At 48.3% G+C, this 19,658-nt stretch overlaps 1 protein-coding gene across 1 annotated transcript in view; it reads right to left on the bottom strand.

The window, feature by feature from the left end:
- LOC135192796 (deleted in malignant brain tumors 1 protein-like) overlaps positions 1-19,658 on the bottom strand; it is a 157,323-nt gene that overhangs the window by 21,915 nt on the left and 115,750 nt on the right.

The following is a 19,658-nucleotide window of genomic DNA, read 5'->3' as shown; positions in this document are numbered from 1 at the left end:
GGAGAAAAGAGGCTGGATTGACAACATTGGTTACTTTTATTTCCACATCCTCTTGCTCCACTGGAGTGGCCTGATAGTTAAGAAATCCTTGAGATGACAGCCAATGGCTCCCTTTAGCCTCCAGGACTGCTGACATTGTATGGTACACCAGTACCATGATCTCCTGTCCCATAGTGAACTTTTGGGCTTCCTGAATGTTTATGGCAACTGCTGCCACTGCTCTCAGCCAGTCAGCCCAGCCCTTGCTAACCTCACCCAGATGCTTAGAGAAATAAGCAATGGCTCTTCAATAGGGCCCAAGCATTTGGGCTGGGACCCCAAATGCTGTTCCCTGTTTCTCATAGGAATACGGCAGGAAGGGTTCTGTGGTGTCAGGCAATCCCAGATCCAGGGCTCTCATTAGTTTCTTTTTCAAGGCATGAAACGCTTGGATTGCTTCCCCTGCCCATTGCAGGGTCTTGCTGTCTGTTTTCAGAAGCTCAGACAAGGGCTTAACAAACAACCATAGTGTGATGGTTTGGGGGTTACCCCGCCCCCCCACACTTGTAGGTACCCAGCTAACTCAGACGGACCCTGGGAATATAGATGAAGCAATTTATTTACAGCTAGCAGAATTTACAAGCAGCTATTTACAATATATACAGTTATATACAATTATATACAGAAATATACAAAAGGATAAACAGTACAAAAGCACAACTCCCCTCCCAGAAACCTGAGTCCCCAGGAGGGGCTTTCAAACCACCCCCCAACACCTCCCCTTGCCCTCTCAACCTTACCCCAGTTCTCAGGAAGAAGAGAGGTGCGTCCAAGAGGTTAGGGAGCAAGGTTAGTAGGAGTAAGGTTAATGAGATGTGACTAGGTCTGAAGGCAAAGGCAGAAGAAAGAAAACAAAATGGAGAAAGTTTACTTCTTCTTCCCAGAGTTCTCAGCGTAACTGTCAGAGAAGTTGACATCAATTGTTTTCATTCCACTGCCTGTTATGTAGTTCTTTTACCAAAACATTCCAGCTTGCTTCAAACTAGCACAATCCACCCCTTGTCTACTTCGCTCAGAGTATCGCTGAGAATTATCCAATCTAATCTAAACCAATATTTACACTAAAACAATATATACAAGTTCAGTTCACACTTCAATCAGATGTAGGTGATTCAAAAGCTCAGAACAGGGACTCCCAGGTGACGTTGCGTTCGTGCTCACGTACTGTAGATTCTATCGTAGACTCTCTCAGTGTTGGACGCCGATGTTACCTAGAACAGAAAACTCCTAACAACTTATATCAGACACTCTGAATTTAAACTCTCTCAGCTACAGTTAGATTTCTCTGTGGAATACTTTGAATTTCACCATTCTCCTGCATTACCCAGTAGGTATGACCAGGACCTTCAGCAGATACCACCCCTCGGACAGGTTTCCTTTCGCCCGATGGAGAAAATACCCAAACAGTTTTCCCTAACAGGCTCTTCTCACGTACAACAGGAACTTTATCACTGTCTACTGTTTGGACCAAATCTGATTGTGCAGGTCCTGCTCTGTTTACTGAACCTCTACTATTTACCAACCAGGTAGTTTGTGCTAAATGTTTGTCTCAGTTTTTCAGAGTTCCACCCCCCATGGCTTCTAGGGTGGTTTTCAGCAAACCATTGTAGCGCTCAATCTTCCCTGAAGCTGGTGCATAGTAGGGTACGTGATAGATCCATTCAATACCATGCTATTTGGACCAGTTTTTCACAAGATTGTTCTTGAAATGAGTGCCATTGTCTGACTTAATTCTCTCTGGAGTTCCATGTCTCCACATGATTTGTCTCTCCAAGCCAAGAATGGTGTTACGTGCAGTAGCATGTGGAACTGGAGAGGTTTCCAACCATCCAGTGCTGGCTTCTACCATCATCAGCACATACTGCTTGCCAGAACGAGATCGAGGTAAAGTGATGTAGTCAATCTGCCAGGCTTCACCATACTTGTACTTTGACCATCTCTCACCATACCATAAGGGCTTGATTCGCTTAGCCTGCTTAATAGCAGCACAAATGTCACAGTCAGTCATAGGTGACTTGGGTGATAGCGTCCATGGACAAGTCAATCGACCTATGGCGAGCCCATCGGTATGTTGCATCTCTGCCTTGATGTCCAGAGGAGTCATGGGCCCACCGAGCTAAGAACAGCTCACCTCGGTGTTTCCAATCAAGGTCAATGTCAAGTTCAGAGTTGGTATCAACTTGAGCAATCTTAGCAGCTTGGTCTGCCTTCTGGTTGTGGTGATGTTCCTCAGTAGCTCTGCTCTTAGGCGTGTGTGCGTCTACGTGCCGCACCTTCACTGGAGTTCTCTCCAGCCGTGCATCAATGTCCTGCCATAGATCAGCACACCAAATGGGCTTTCCTTTCCTCTGCCAACCATTCTTCTTCCAGTCCATCAGCCAACCCCATAGAGCATTGGCTACCATCCACAAGTCGGTGTAGAGGTAAAGGATAGGCCAATTCTCACGTTCAGCCACATCAAGAGCAAGTTGAACAGCTTTTACCTCAGCAAACTGACTGGATTCTCCTTCGCCATCTCTCGCTTCGGTAACTCTCCTGGTAGGACTCCAAACTGCTGACTTCCATCTTTGCTTGTTCCCAACAAGACGACAGGAACCATCTGTGAACAAAGCATAGTTCTTTTCCTGATCAGAGAGATCACCATAGGGAGGAGCTTCCTCAGCACGAGTTATTTTCTCCTCTGGAGGTCTGGAACAGTCTGTGCCTTCTGGCCAGTTGGTGATCACCTCCACCAGACCAGGTCGGTCAAGATTACCCATTCGTGCTCGTTGGGTTATCAAAGCCATCCATTTAGACCAGGTTGCATCTGTGGCATGATGTGGTGATGAACCTTTGCCCTTGAACATCCAGTTAAGAACTGGCAGTCTAGGAGCTAAAAGCAATTGTGACTCAGTTCCAATCACTTCAGAAGCTGCTTTCACTCCCTCATAGGCTACTAGTATCTTTTTCCCAGTTGCAGTGTAATTTGTCTCTGAACCTCTGTAGCAAAGTCCCCCGAAACCAAGTGGACGACCACGTGTCTCATTTGGAGCTCTCTGCCAAAGACTCCAAGTTGGACCATTGTCACTGGCAGCCGTGTACAGAATGTTCTTAATGTCCAGACCAGATCTCACAGGTCCCAAGCCCACTGCATGGACTACTTCTCGCTTGATCTGATCAAAGGCTGCTTGTTGTTCAGGTCCCCACTCGAAATTGTTTCTCTTACGAGTCACATCATGCAGAGGTTTGACAATCTGACTGAAACCAGGAATGTGTAGTCTCCAAAATCCCACCACACCAAGAAAAGAAAGTGTGTCCTTCTTACTGGTGGGAACTGCCATGGTAGAGACTTTGTTGATCACATCCTGAGGAATGTGACGGTGACCATCCTGCCACCGCACTCCCAGAAACTGAATTTCTTTGGCAGGTCCTTTGACCTTGTCTCTCTTCATGGCAAAACCTGCTTGCAACAGAATGTCAATGATTTTGTTACCTTTCTCGAAGACTTCCTCAGCAGTTTGGCCCCACACAATGATGTCGTCGATGTACTGGATGTGCTCTGGAGCTTTACCTTTCTCCAGTGCATTGTGGATGACAGAGTGACAGAAGGTTGAGCTGTGTTTCCACCCCTGAGGCAAACGGTTGAACTGGTACTGGATTCCTCTCCAGGTGAATGCAAACTGAGGCCTGCACTCCTTTGCTATGGGAATAGAGAAGAAAGCATTAGCAATGTCTATGGTTGCATACCATTTAGCCTCCTTCGATTCCAGCTCGTACTGGAGTTCCAGCATGTCCGGCACAGCTGCGCTCATGGGTGGCGTCACCTCGTTGAGGGCACGAAAGTCAACTGTCAGTCTCCAGTCGCCCGTAGGTTTGCGCACAGGCCAGATGGGACTGTTGAAAGGTGAATGAGCTTTCTCAATGACAGCCTGACTCTCCAGTTGACGAATCAGCTGATGAATGGGCAACAAAGAGTCACGGTTAGTTCTGTACTGACTATGATGAACAGTTTGAGTTGCAATTGGCACTTCCAGATCCTCTATGTCATGATGTCCCACAACTGCAGATTCATCAGAAAGTTCAGGTCTAATGGACAATTTCAATTTACTATCCTCAATCTCTACAGATGCTATTCCAAAAGCCCATTTGTGACCCTTAGGATCTTTGAAACAACCTTGTCTCAAAAAGTCAATTCCCAGAATGCAAGGCGCGTCAGGACCAGTTACAATAGTATGTGTCTTCCACTCTTTACCAGTTAAACTGATCTCAGCCTGTATCTTAGTTAACTCTTGAGATCCACCAGTGATTCCAAAGATAGAAATGGACTCTGTCCCTTTGCAATTAGATGGCAATAAAGTACACTGAGCACCTGTGTCAACTAAAGCCCTGTATTTCTGAACTCTTGAACTGCCAGGCCACCTAATGAATACATTCCAATAGATTTGGTTCTCTCCACTATCCCTTTCCTCCTCCTGGCTGGAGGCAGGGCACCCCTAATGCTGAACATGGCATGTGGGATGTACACAGTGATTGGTGTTGTTGTGAGAGAAATTGCAATTGCTGGAATAGTTGCAGTTACTCTCAGGAGCTGAAGCAGTGACAGCTACTTTCCTGGCATTGCTGCCTCTGTTTCTGCCACTCTGCAGATCCCTGACTCTCTTTGAAAGAGCTGAAGTAGGTTTTCCATCCCATTTGTTCATGTTCTCCCCGTATGTGTCACGCAGAAGTATCCACAGTGATGCATGTGATTGCTGCTGTCTGGGTGGAATTTGTCTCCTCCTGGGCTGGAATTGCATTGCAGGAGGTGGGCGTCTGTTCCTGACTGCAGAAACATGCACCCATTCAGATGATGCAGGAATGGTATCCTTTACCAGATTGGAAATTGAGGTTTTAAGGTCCTCCTTCAGTTCTTTCATGGTATCTTTAATCTCTGTGGTCATAGTTTGTATGGCAGAGATTATACCAGAATGTGACAAGCTGTCCTCTATCTGCCTGAGCTGGTCAGTGAATTCACCAACAGTGAGAGATCTTCCATTATCACTCCTTGATAGGGATTTGCTGGCCAAGATGTTAGCATAGGATGAAGGAGCAAGTTTAATCAGCTTCTTCATGAGACCTGTTCCCAAAGGAATATTGTCAGGCTCATGAGTACCATGATCTCCATAAAGCACTTCCTTCACAGCAAACTCCTTCAGAAGCTTAATTCCTGCTCAATGGTGTTCCACTTCTTGGCAGCCCATGGCAAATCATCTCGGGAAGGATATCTCATAGCCACAGCCAACAGAAGGCGTGTCCACAAGGTAACCCTACCAAGAGGACTTGCTAGGTATTTGTCCACAAGCTAATTTCCAATCACTCAAATATATCTGGCCCCATGTTGGGCGCCAATTAAAAATGTGATGATTTGGGCTCTTACCCACCCCCCCACACTTTGTATTTGCCCCAGCTAACTCAGACGGACCCTGGGAATATAGATGAAGCAGTTTATTTACAGCTAGCAGAATTTACAAGCAGCTATTTACAATATATACAGTTATGTACAATTATATACAGAAATATACAAAGGATAAACAATACAAAAGCACAACTCCCCTCCCAGAAACCTGAGTCCCCAGGAGGGGCTTTCAAACCACCCCCCAACACCTCCCCCGGCCCTCTCAACTTTACCCCAGTTTTCAGGAAGAAGAGAGGTGCAGCCAAGAGGTTAGGGAGCAAGATTAGTAGGAGCAAGGTTAATGAGATGTGACCAGATCTGAAGGCAAAGGCAGAAGAAAAAGACAAAATGGAGAAAGTTCTTCTTCTTCCCAGAGTTCTCAGCGTAACTGTGAGAGAAGGAGACACCATGTTTTCATTCCACTGCCTGTTATCAAGTTCTTTTACCAAAACATTCCAGCTTGCTTCTAACTAGCACAGAGAACAATAGGTCAAGCTGAGCTTGACCCCTAGCAGGCTACAGCTATCTGAAGGGAGGCTGTAGCCAGGTGGGGGATGGCCTCTTCTCCCAGGCAACCAGCAATAGAACAAGGGGACACAGTCTGAAGTTGCACCGGCGTAGGTCTAGGCTGGATGTTAGGAGGAAGTTCTTCACAGAGAGAGTGATTGGTATCTGTAGGAATTTCTCTCTCTTCTTTCGCCACTGAGCAAGGAGTGCAAAAGGATGTCACTGCCTATTGACACATAGAAGCAGCAGGGATTATCAGTAATATGGCAGGTGAATACACCAGTCAGGAATGTACTGGCTGTCAACTTGACTGCCAACGGCTGTTAGGTGGTTAAGGAGATGCGCCTGTGCGCATCCATGCCCTGCAACAGAGGCAGCAATGGTGCTAAGTCCTCATTGGTTGTTCTAACTATCTTTTCCATAAACTTTTTAACATCTGTCAGTGTTTTCAAGTCTCTGTGTAAGTCAATCTTTTGAGGTCTGACTGTAGCCTCAGTAATTTTACAGTCCAAACAGTTCCAAGGCTCTGCTGCTCCAGCAAAACTTGCAAGGAGATAAGGAGGGAGGGAGGTGGCGGGGGGGAGGGGGCCCTGCAAGCCGCCCCTCAGGTGGAGGTGGGGCAGGGGGAGGAGGAGGGCTGGCATACTCAGCAGCAGATGTCGCCACTCATGCCTCAGCTCTCCAGCTCACCCAGCTCCCAGGCTGTTCAGCTTGTCCACCTGATGGCTGTTGTTTCTTTCCTGTCCTCTCCCTCATGGATGTTTCTCATCCTTCAGTATTAAGTCTACTCTGAAAACTTCTAAACTGCTGTTTTCTCTGACACACTCAAGACAGAAGGCAAAACACAAAGGGAAAAAAAAAAAAAAACAAACACAAGAGCTAAGCAATGAAACAAAGCTGTGTGAGCCATTGAAATGTTAACCGGACCCCGTAGCTTACAAATGCAAATTAGCCTAACACTCTGAAACAACTCAAGCTCAGGCAGACTCATAGATTTTTCCCACTGATTTTGTCTCCCCAATACACCCATGCCTGGCACTCCCTTCAGTCCCTGTAGTACAGCACCAAGAGGCAAGGCAAAAAGTCTGACTGACTCCATCTGGCCGCATTCAGCCCTCTAATTTCTGGAGATTTGTCAGGAAACTCTGCAGGGGAGTGTTCCGCTGGGGGGGGGGGGGGGGAGTGCAGTACGATGGTGTGGGGGACGGTGAAGAGGGGCGGATCCAAAGGCTGCTCACTGCACAGTAGAAGGTGGGGAGGGTTCTGGTTTTTCTGGAGTGGTTGCTCTGCCATTTCTTTTTTCTCTCTGCTTTTCATCCCTCTGTCCCTTCAGTAGTTTCTTTTACCACTTAAGAGCGAAAAGTCTCTGTCCTGCATTGCATGCTGTCTTGGGGGGGGCACAGAGGCGCAGGGGGGAGCTGCATTCCAGATGATAAAACAGACCCTGGTGATTGTGGAAAGAGGTGCCATGGCACTCAGTAGATTCGCCGCAGCATGCAGGCTGTAGTTCTGAGCCGTGTAATGACAGTCCCAAAAACTTTTTCAAACTGAGAAGCTTTTGCAGCTTCAGCTGCTGGGTGCCTATGGGCAGCCACCATTACGGGTGACGGTCAGGGGGGTTCCCGGTCACACACAGCAGCCATTGCGCCTGTCGGCAGAATTTTTGTCCGCTAAGGCAATGATTTATGTCTTGCCAGCTGGGTTTGAGTGATTTTAACAGCTCTACAGTCAGCAGCAACTCAGTCCCAAGTGCATCTCCATGTCTCCAGCGCTCTGGTGAGACCCGAGACAAAGTCCTCTAGCCTCCTATGCGCTCAGCTCACGGAGCTCATCCATGTCTGACAGAACTTCTCTCTCAGAGAGTATGCACGTCAGGGGGGACAGTGCCACGGCCGTTTCCATTGCGGCCTTACCTGTACACGCAGAGTGCCCAGCCACGGCTCTGAGCTTCCAGCTATTGCCCCACTTAGGCAATGCCCTCCGGTCCAGTGTCATCGGCTGACATTACTTTTCGATATGAAAATGTCCACAGATTAGTCGGCCTTTACCGACCCCAGCTTACCAGTCCTACCTGCTGATCTGCCTCGGTCTGACCCAAATGCCTGATTCACTGTTTGTGCACCATCTGCTGGTACAGCACCTGGGTAAAATGACTCTTTGTTCACCACTGTGGTTAGATGGTCATAGTCTGACTTATTTCCATGTACAGAGACTTAAATGCATTCTAGCAAGAGGCGTGCTCCACCAAGATTGGTTACATATAGAGGGTACAGGGTTACACGTAAGGCATGGATAGGTCAATATACCATAACAATCTGAGGGTCAGCCTCTGGGCCTAGGCTAACTCTGCCCACATGCAGCTGGCACTCCACCCCCTGCAGCTGCATGTGGGGGGAACTACCCAGCGCCTGGTATCTTAACTCCCAAGATGGACTCAAGAATGCTTCCAGCATGGGTTGCTCATGTTTATGATTTTGTGTCCTCTGCTAGCAAGAATCTCTCCAAAAAGGTAGGGTGTCCCTGCCTATGGAAGGGGGGTTGGAACTGGATGGTCCTTGTGCTCCATTTCAACCCTGACTGATTCCATGATCAGAAGGTGAGATATCAGAGCTGATAAAGGCTTAGAAGGAAATGATTAGTTTGGGTCAAGCAGGTCCAGGCAGAGATAGTTAATGCAGCAGCTGCAGCCAGAGACTGACTTTTGTTTCTTCTTTCTTGTTTTTCTGTCTCTCAGCAGAGCAAATGTGTGACACAGACATCACTGTAATTTTCTTTTCACAGCTGTGCTAGTTTGAAGCAGGCTGGAATGTTTTGGTGAAAAGAACTAGATAATGGGCTGTGAAAAGGAAAACATGGTTGTGTCTCTTCTCTCGCAGTCCCGCTGAGAAGCCTGGGAATAAGAAGTAAACATTAGATAATATCTCCATTTTGTTCTCACTCTGCCTTTGTCGTCAGACCTAGCCACATCTCCTTAACCTCACTGCCACTAACCTTCCTTCTTAACCTCTTGGCTGCACCTCTATTCTTTTTTTCAGGATTTGGGGTGAGGTTGAGAGGGGCAGGAGGAGGTGTTGGGGTGGTGGAGAGCCCCTTCTGGGGACTCAGGTTTCTGGGAGGGGAGTTGTGTTTCTGTATTACTTTTCCTTTGTCTATTTCTGTATATAACTGTATATACTGTAAATATCTGCTTGTATATTGTGCTGCATGTAAATAAATAGCTTCATTTATATTCCTGGAGCCCTTCTGAGTTAGCTGGAGCAAATTCAAAAGTGTGGGGGGTGGGCTACAGCCTAAACCATCACATTTTTATTTGGCTTTCCCAGAGTGGGGCTAAATTCATTTTAGTGACTGTTAATTAACTCTGGGAATCAGGATGAAGCTAGTTAAGCAGCTACTGTATTTGTTTGGGGTGTTACTCTGGTCTGGTTTACTTTTCTTGGCATTTAGTTGGATAAAGGCTCAAATTGTTGCTTATTTTATTGATTTAGCTTATAAGAAGGCTAAAGCTAAACTTTCAAGCATTTTCTGGAGCTGGGGTGATTTGATTCTTGGTTATGCTGGTTTTAATGTCACTGAAAACCTTACCAGTAACATTACAGGAGCACTTATCAATAATATTACAATCAAGCCAGCCACAGCTCTCATGCGAGTAATTCAACCCAAAACTGGGGTTCCAGATGTTTGTTTAGGAACCTGCTCATGTAAAACTGTTTTGATTCTCTTAATTTTTAATCTATGTCTCATGGGATTAATTTTCATATTAATTTTTGCACTATGTGTGAAAAATTCAAATGTAGTACAAAAATTAAAAGTTAAAAAGGTGTCTGTTCTGGAAGCAAATGGAAAAGTGTCTCAAATTCCTTCCCCCCTGCCAGCCTCTGCCCCTCCCTCTCCAGATTCTGGGGACACTGCCAGTGTTCCTGGAGGGAATGTAAACAACAACAATCTGCAAGGTTTGGCAGGAGTCCCAGAAGTACAGGCTCAAAATAGGAATGTTTCTAATAACACCAGCTGTTGCAGAGGGCAGGAACTGATACGTGGCCGAGTTGAGAATTTATCAAAAATAGATATTTTTTATTTTCCCAAAAACCCGCCCCCACAACTATATATACAAAGATTAATTTCGTTTGATAAACAGGTTGAGTTGCATGAGAATTAATCTACAAGGATACCATCAATAATCTGACTATATTGGGAAATCAGAAGTTGGAAAAGGACTCAGCTATTAATTAATAGCGGTTTCTTACTAAATTAAGCTAAGCCAAATAACTCACTCAGGCTGGCTCGTGCGGTCTGTCTTCCTCCTCCAGTGGCTACAGGAGTCGTTAAGGGTCGTTAAGGGTCGTTAGGCACACAAAGGTGTCGACAGGAAAGCGAATGCTTGGTCTCTCTGCAGTCCAGGCACAGGGGAGTGTGAGAGCTCAGGCAGACACATACGTCCAGGCACAGGCACACTCCAAAGCGGGAACCCCAAAGGCGGGAAGACCCCCAATATTTATAACCTTCGCTAGACAAAGGGCAGAGTTACCACACCTTAGGCGCGAAAGCGCACGGCCAATCCCAGCCTGGCTCCAGTGCGAGAACTCACGGGGCAGTCGCCCCCTTCACGGGGCGGTCCTCCCCCCCTTCACGGCTGCAGGGCAGGTGAGGGGGGGGGAAACCAGGCGGCTTTTCCCCTTTCCCCCCGAAGTCCGGGCAGGAGAGGAATTTAGGGGTACAGGACTCCAGGACACCAGCTCAGCCAGTTCGAATTCCCAGCCAGCAGACCGAAATCCTGTTAGAAGTAAGGCAGATGTGAACTCACAAGCTCCAGGTCAGACTCCTAATGATTCAAACCCTCCAGCAGACACATCCAAGTCTGTTGCTGTGCAGGCCCTTCTGGCACCTGCTAAGGCAAAAGCTAAGACAAAGTGTGGTTCACAGGAGGATGTAAGAGAGGGGACCTCTGGTGATCAGCAAGAAGAGGAAGAGGAGGCAGTTAGTCTGCGAGACCTCGCAAATGTGCTGAGATCCCAATACTCAAATGAGAGGAGCATTGTGAGGTTGGCTGCCAAAAGAGAGGATGGTTCCAATGAGTTTAGGAGTGCTATGAGGAAGGTTCTGATAGGCCAGTGACCACCAGGTCAAGAGGAGGAAGAGGAGGAGGATGACATCCAGGGCTCCAAGGATCCTCTCAGAGAGGTCAGGGAAGTTAGAAAGGAATATGCAAGGGAATCAGGTGAACCAATCCTAAGCTGGCTAGTGAGATGCCGTGGCACTGGTGCTAATGCCCTACAGGTAGGAGGCAAATCTGCCAAGCAGCTGGGACCACTCACCAAGGAGAGTGGAGTGGACAAATACCTGGCAAGTCCTCTTGGTAAGGTTAGCTTGTGGACACGCCTTCTCTTGGCTGTGGCTATGAGATATCCTTCCCAAGATGATCTGCCATGGGCTGCCAAGAAGTGGAGCACCATTGAGCAGGGAATTAAGCTTCTGAAGGAGTTTGCTGTGAAGGAAGTGCTTTATGGAGATCATGGCACTCATGAGCCTGATGACATTCCTATTGGAACAGGTCTCATGAAGAAGCTGATTAAGCTTGCTCCTTCATCCTATGCTAACATCTTGGCCAGCAAGTTTCTGTCAAGGAGTGATAATGGAAGGTCTCTCACTGTTGATGAATTCACTGACCAGCTCAGGCAGGTAGAGGACAGCTTGTCACATTCTGGCCTAGTCTCTGCTGTAAAAACTTTAGGTACAGAGATTAAGGATGGCATCAAAGACAGCATGAAAGAACTGAAGGAGGACCTTAAAACCTCAATTTCCAATCTGGTAAAGGATACCATTCCTGCATCATCTGAATGGGTGCATGTTTCTGCAGTCAGGAACAGACGCCCACCTCCTACAAGGCAATTCCAGCCAAGGAGGAGACGAATTCCACCCAGACAGCAGCAATCACGTGCGTCACTCTGGATATTTCTGCGTGACACATATGGTGAGAACATGAACAAGTGGGATGGTAAATCTACTTCAGCTCTTTCAAAGAGAGTCAGGGAACTGCAGAGTGGCAGAAACAGAGGCAGCAATGCCAGGAAAGTAGCTGTCACTTCTTGAGCTCCCGAGAGCAATTGCAACTATTCCAGCAATTGCAATTCCTCTCACAACAACACCAATCACTGTGTTCACTCTACATACCATGTTCAGCATTAGGGGTGCCCTGCCTCCAGGCAGGAGGAGGAAAGGGATAGTGGAGAGAACCAAATCTATTGGAATGTATTCATTAGGTGGCCTGGCAGTTCAAGAGTTCGGAAATACAGGGCTTTAGTTGACACAGGTGCTCAGTGTACTTTATTGCCATCTAATTGCAAAGGGACAGAGTCCATTTCTATCTTTGGAATCACTGGTGGATCTCAAGAGTTAACTAAGATACAGGCTGAGATCAGTTTAACTGGTAAAGAGTGGAAGACACATACTATTGTAACTGGTCCTGACGCGCCTTGCATTCTGGGAATTGTCTTTTTGAGACAAGGTTGTTTCAAAGATCCTCAGGGTCACAAATGGGCTTTTGGAATAGCATCTGTAGAGATTGAGGATGGTAAATTGAAATTGTCCATTAGACCTGAACTTTCTGATGAATCTGCAGTTGTGGGACATCATGACATAGAGGATCTGGAAGTGCCAATTGCAACTCAAACTGTTCATCATAGTCAGTACAGAACTAACAGTATCATAGTATCATCAGGGTTGGAAGAGACCTCACAGATCATCAAGTCCAACCCTTTACCACAGAGCTCAAGGCCAGACCATGGCACCAAGTGCCACGACCAGTCCTGCCTTGAACAGCTCCAGGGACGGCGACTCCATCACCTCCCCAGGCAGCCCATTCCAGTGTCCAATGACTCTCTCAGGGAAGAACTTTCTCCTCACCTCCAGCCTAAATTTCCCCTGGTGTAGCTTGAGGCTGTGTCCTCTCGTTCTGTTGCTGGCCACCTGAGAGAAGAGAGCAACCTCCTCCTGGTCACAACCACCCTTCAGGTAGTTGTAGACAACAATAAGGTCACCCCTGAGCCTCCTCTTCTCCAGGCTAACCAATCCCAGCTCCCTCAGCCTCTCCTCATAGGGCTGTGCTCAAGGCCTCTCCCCAGCCTCGTTGCCCTTCTCTGGACATGCTCAAGCATCTCAATGTCCCTCTTAAACTGGGGGGCCCAGAACTGAACACAGCACTCAAGGTGTGGTCTAACCAGTGCAGAGTACAGGGGCAGAATGACCTCCCTGCTCCTGCTGACCACACCATTCCTGATGCAGGCCAGGATGCCAAGGCCCTCATGGCCACCTGGGCACACTGCTGGCTCATGTTCAGGTAGGTATCAATCAGCACCCCTAGATCCCTCTGTGTTTGGCTGCTCTCAGCCACTCTGACCCCAGCCTGTATCTCTGCATGGGGTTGCTGTGGCCAAAGTGCAGCACCTTGCAATTGGAGCTATTGAAGCCATCCCCTTGGACTCTGTCCATCTTTCCAGGTGGTCAAGGTCCTGCTGCAGAGCCCTTCTGCCCTCCAACCCAGCCACATCTGCCCCCACCTTAGTGTCATCTGCAAACTTGCTGATGACTGACTCCATGCCCTCATCCAGATCATCTATGAAGATGTTAAAGAGGATGGGGCCCAGCACTGATCCCTGAGGGACACTGCTAGTGACTGGCCGCCAGCTGGATGTGGCACCATTCACCACCACTCTCTGGGTCCGGCCCTCCAGCCAGTTCCTCACCCAGCACAGAGTGTTGCCATCCAAGCCGTGGGCTGACAGCTTAGCCAGCAGTTTGATGTGGGGAACAGTGTCAAAGGCCTTGCTGAAGTCCAGATAGTCCACATCCACAGGCCTCCCCACATCCACCAAGCGGGTCACCTGATCATAGAAGGAGATCAGGTTAGAAAGGCAGGATCTGCCCTTCCTAAACCCATGCTGGCTGAACCTGAGCCCTTTGCCATCCCTCAGGTGCGCTCTTACCACCCCCAACATAACCTGCTCCATCAGTTTCCCTGGCACTGAGGTCAGGCTGACAGGTCTGTAGTTCCCAGGTTCCTCCATCCGACCCTTCTTGTGTATGGGGACCACGTTGGCAGTTTCCAGTCTCCTGGGACCTCTCTGGTGAGCCAGGACTGCTGGAAAATGATGGAGAGTGGCTTGGCCAGCTCAGCTGCCAGCTCTCTCAGCACCCTGGGATGGATCCCATCTGGTCCCATGGACTTGTGGGTGTCCAGGTGGCTCAGCAGGTCCTGAACTAATTCTTCATGAATTTCCAGGGGAACACACCACTCCCTGACCCCATCCCCCAGTTCAAGAGGCCACTTGCCCTGAACACCTCCCTCCTTGCTGTTGAAAACTGAGGCGAAGAAGGCATTCAGGACCTCAGCCTTTTCTTCATCATCAGTTATAGTGTTCCCCTCCTGGTCCAGTAAGCAGTGGAGGCTCTTCTTGCCCTTCCTTTTAGCATTGATAAATTTATAAAAGTGCTTTTTGTTATCCTTCACAGAGGTGGCAGCCTAAGTTCTAGCTGGGCCTTAGCCTCTCTAATTTTTTTCCTGCATAATCTGGCTACCTCCTTAAACGCATCAGGAGAAGCCTTCCCCTCCTTCCAGAGGTGATACACCCTCTTTTTTTCCCCCAATTCCTTCAGGAGCTGTTTACTCATCCAGGCTGGTCGCCTTCCCCGACGGCTCATCTTTCGGCACATGGGAACTGCCAGCTCCTGTGCCTTCAAGAGCTCCTGTTTAAAGTAGGTCCAACCATCCTGGACCCCTTTGTTCCCAAGAACTGCTGCCCAGGGGACTTTGGAGATTAGTTTCTTAAGCAAATTGAAGTTTGCCCTCCGAAAGTCCAAGGTGTAGGTTTTGTTGTAGTGCCTCCCTACCTCCCTGCGTATTGAAAACTTCACTATCTCATGATCACTACACCCCAGGCAGCCTCCCACTGTCACATCTCCTACCAGCCCTTCCCAATAGGAGAGCATCAGGTCAAGCGAGCTTGACCCCTAGTAGGCTCGCTTAACAGCTGGGTCATGAAGCTGTCCTCCATGCACTCTAGAAATCTCCTGGACTGCCTCCTCTCTGCTGAACTAAGTTCCCAGCAGATATCTGGCAGGTTAAAGTCACCCACAAGGACAAGATCTGATGATCTTGAGACAGCCTCCAATTGTTTGTAAAATATCTCATCTGCTTCCTCATCCTGGTTGGGTGGTCTATAACAGACTCCAACCAGGATGTCAGATTTATTAGTCCTCCCTCTGATTCTAACCCACAAGCTCTCAACCTCTTCGTCCCTCACCTCAAGCTCAGTGGCATGGAGTGAATCCCTAATATACAGGGGCCCCCCTCCTCCTCTTCTCCCTGGCCTATTTCTCCTGAAGAGGTTATATCCACCCAGTATAGCAGTCCAGTCATGCCTGTCATCCCACCAAGTTTCTGAAATGGCAACCATGACTCTTTCTTGCCCATTCATCAGCTGATTCGTCAACTGGAGAGTCAGGCTGTCATCGAGAAAGCTCATTCACCTTTCAACAGTCCCATCTGGCCTGTGCGCAAACTCAATGGCGATTGGAGACTCACAGTAGATTTTCATGCCCTCAACGAGGTGACTCCGCCCATGAGCGCAGCTGTGCCGGACATGCTGGAGCTCCAGTATGAGCTGGAATCGAATGAGGCTAAATGGTATGCAACCATAGACATTGCTAATGCTTTCTTCTCTATTCCCATAGCAAAGGAGTGCAGGCCTCAGTTTGCATTCACCTGGAGAGGAATCCAGTACCAGTTCAACCGTTTGCCTCAGGGGTGGAAACACAGCTCAACCATCTGTCACTCAGTCATCTACAATGCACTGGAGAAAGGTAAAGCTCCAGAGCACATCCAGTTCATCGACGACATCATTGTGTGGGGCCAAACTGCTGAGGAAGTCTTCGAGAAAGGTAACAAAATCATTGACATTCTGTTGCAAGCAGGTTTTGCCATGAAGAGAGACAAGGTCAAAGGACCTGCCAAAGAAATTCAGTTTCTGGGAGTGTGGTGGCAGGATGGTCGCCGTTACATTCCTCAGGATGTGATTAACAAAGTCTCTACCATGGCAGTTCCCACCAGTAAGAAGGACACACTTTCTTTTCTTGGTGTGGTGGGATTTTGGAGACTACACATTCCTGGTTTCAGTCAGATTGTCAAACCTCTGCACGATGTGACTCGTAAGAGAAACAATTTCAAGTGGGGACCTGAACAACAAGCAGCCTTTGATCAAATCAAATGAGAAATAGTCCATGCAGTGGGCTTGGGACCTGTGCGATCTGGTCCGGACATTAAGAACATTCTGTACACGGCTGCCAGTGACAATGGTTCAACTTGGAGTCTTTGGCAGAGAGCTCCAAATGAGACACGTGGTCGTCCACTTGGTTTCTGGGGACGTTGCTACAGAGGTTCAGAGACAAATTACACTGCAACTGAGAAAGAGGTTCTAGCAGCCTATGAGGGAGTGAAAGCAGCTTCTGAAGTGATTGGAACTGAGTCACAATTGCTTTTAGCTCCTAGACTGCCAGTTCTAAACTGGATGTTCAAAGGCAAAGGTTCATCACCGCATCATGCCACAGATGCAACCTGGTCTAAATGGATGGCTTTGATAACCCAACGAGCACGAATGGGTAATCTTGACCGACCTGGTCTGGTGGAGGTGATCACCAACTGGCCGGAAGGCACAGACTGTTCCAAACCTCCAGAGGAGAAAATAACTCATGCTGAGGAAGCTCCTCCCTATGGTGATCTCTCTGATCAGGAAAAGAACTATGCTTTGTTCACAGATGGTTCCTGTCGTCTTGTTGGGAACAAGCGAAGATGGAGTCAGCAGTTTGGAGTCCAACCAGGAGAGTTACCGAAGCGAAAGATGGAGAAGGAGAATCCAGTCAGTTCGCTGAGGTAAAAGCTGTTCAACTTGCTCTTGATGTGGCTGAATGTGAGAATTGGCCTATCCTTTACCTCTACACCGACTCGTGGATGGTAGCCAATGCTCTATGGGGTTGGCTAAAGGGCTGGAAGAAGAATGGTTGGCAGAGGAAAGGAAAGCCCATTTGGTGTGCTGATCTATGGCAGGACATTGATGCACGGCTGGAGAGAACTCCAGTGAAGGTGCGGCACGTAGACGCACACACGCCTAAGAGCAGAGCTACTGAGGAACATCACCACAACCAGAAGGCAGACCAAGCTGCTAAGATTGCTCAAGTTGATACCAACTCTGAACTTGACATTGACCTTGATTGGAAACACCGAGGTGAGCTGTTCTTAGCTCGGTGGGCCCATGACTCCTCTGGACATCAAGGCAGAGATGCAACATACCGATGGGCTCGCCATAGGTCGATTGACTTGTCCATGGACGCTATCACCCAAGTCACCTATGACTGACTGTGACATTTGTGCTGCTATTAAGCAGGCTAAGCGAATCAAGCCCTTATGGTATGGTGAGAGATGGTCAAAGTACAAGTATGGTGAAGCCTGGCAGATTGACTACATCACTTTACCTCGATCTCGTTCTGGCAAGCAGTATGTGCTAACGATGGTAGAAGCCAGCACTGGATGGTTGGAAACCTATCCAGTTCCACATGCTACTGCACGTAACACCATTCTTGGCTTGGAGAGACAAATCATGTGGAGACATGGAACTCCAGAGAGAATCGAGTCAGACAATGGCACTCATTTCAAGAACAATCTTGTGAAAAACTGGGCCAAAGAGCATGGTATTGAATGGATCTATCACATACCCTACTATGCACCAGCTTCAGGGAAGATTGCACGCTACAATGGTTTGCTGAAAACCACCCTAAAAGCCATGGGGGGTGGAACTCTGAAAAACTGGGACAAACATTTAGCACAAGCTACCTGGTTGGTAAATAGTAGAGGTTCAGTAAACAGAGCAGGACCTGCACAACCAGATTTGGTCCAAACAGTAGACGGTGATAAAGTTCCTGTTGTACGTGAGAAGAATCTGTTAGGGAAAACTGTTTGGGTATTTTCTCCTTCGGGCGAAGGGAAACCTGTCCGAGGGGTGGTATCTGCTGAAGGTCCTGGTCATACCTACTGGGTAATGCAGGAGAATGGTGAAATCCAGTGTGTGCCACAGAGAAATTTTACCTTAGCTGAGAGAATTTAAATTCAAGTTGTTAGGAGTTTTCTGTTCTAGGTACCATCGGCGCCCAACACTGAGAGAATCTACGATAGAATCTACAGTACATGAGCACGAACCCAACATCACCTGGGAGTCCCTGTTCTGAGCTTTTGAATCACCTACATCTGATTGAAGTGTGAACTGAACTTGTATATATTATTTTAGTGTAAATATTGATTTAGATTAGATTGGATAATTCTCAGCGATACTCTGAGCAAAGTAGACAAGGGGTGGATTGTGCTAGTTAGAAGCAAGCTGGAATGTTTTGGTAAAAGAACTAGATAACAGGCAGTGAAATGAAAACAACTGATGTCAACTTCTCTCACAGTCACGCTGAGAACTCTGGGAAGAAGAAAGACTTTTTCTCCATTTTGTTCTTCACTCTTGCTTTTGCCTTAGACCGAGACACATCTTTCTAACATCACTGCTTTCTAACCCTGCTCCCTAACCTCCTGGCTGCACCTCTCTTCTTCCTGAGAACTGGGGTAAGGTTGAGAGGGCCGGGGGAGGTGTTGGGGTGGTTTGGAAGCCCCTCCTGGGGACCTCGGTTTCTGGGAGGGCAGTTGTGCTTTTGTATTGTTTATCCTTTGTATATTTCTGTATATAATAGTATATAACTGTATATATTGTAAATAGCTGCTTGTAAATTCTGCTAGCTGTAAATAAATTGCTTCATCTATATTCCCAGGGTCCGTCTGAGTTAGCTGGGTCAAATTCAAAAGTGGGGGGGGGGGGGCGGGTAAGAGCCTAAACCATCACAATCTGCCATGGTAATTCTGAGCTAGATGGGCACCGCCATGCCCTCAGATCCTGCTCCCAACTGGGTACATAAAAGCACAAAGGCAGGCCCAAGAGAGGCCCTTGATGTGCCATACTCTTCTCCTGCTGGTAGCAAAGGTGGGACTGCAGCTCTTAGAGCCCAACACCTTCCCAAGCAGGTCCCAGCTGGAATCCTCCATCCCGACCCCCACCTGGGTGAGACAAGGCTTCATGAGAGAATAAAAGCCATGAGCACACACTCACTGCTCTGGGAATCAGGGCTCCCACACTGCTGTGTGTCCCCTTTAAGTGACACATATTTAGTTACTGCTATTAAGGAGAGCCCAGGGGGAGTCAGGAGCCGAGCTCAGCCCCACTCTCTGCTGCGCCACGCCGGTCCAGCAGCCCTTTCACTGCAGCATTTCCTTCTGCAGCAACACGGACAGAGGTGACCCCACACCTGCCAGGCCCATGCCCAGGCTCCAGGAACTGCACAGGTAGCTGCCCCTCTGCACACCCATCTCAGCCGGCAGGGCTCTGCCTGCTCTCCTGCTGCCCTGGCAGGGCTCTGCCTTCTCCAGCCAGGGAGAAGATTCGTGCCGTGGGAGGGCAGCACAGGTGCTCAGGCAGAGTGGAGGTCTGGCTGCACGGCTCCTGGGGCACGGTGTGCGACGACTCCTGGGACAGGCAGGATGCCCAGGTGGCATGCAGGCAGCTGGGCTGTGGGCCTGTGCTGTCTGCCCCGGGGGAGGCTGCCTTTGGGGAGAGGACAG

This window comes from Pogoniulus pusillus, chromosome 44 (assembly GCF_015220805.1).
Source record: "Pogoniulus pusillus isolate bPogPus1 chromosome 44, bPogPus1.pri, whole genome shotgun sequence".
Classification (NCBI taxonomy): domain Eukaryota; kingdom Metazoa; phylum Chordata; class Aves; order Piciformes; family Lybiidae; genus Pogoniulus; species Pogoniulus pusillus.
Note: the sequence above shows the minus strand (reverse complement) of the source record. Positions and strands in the feature narration are given on the sequence as shown.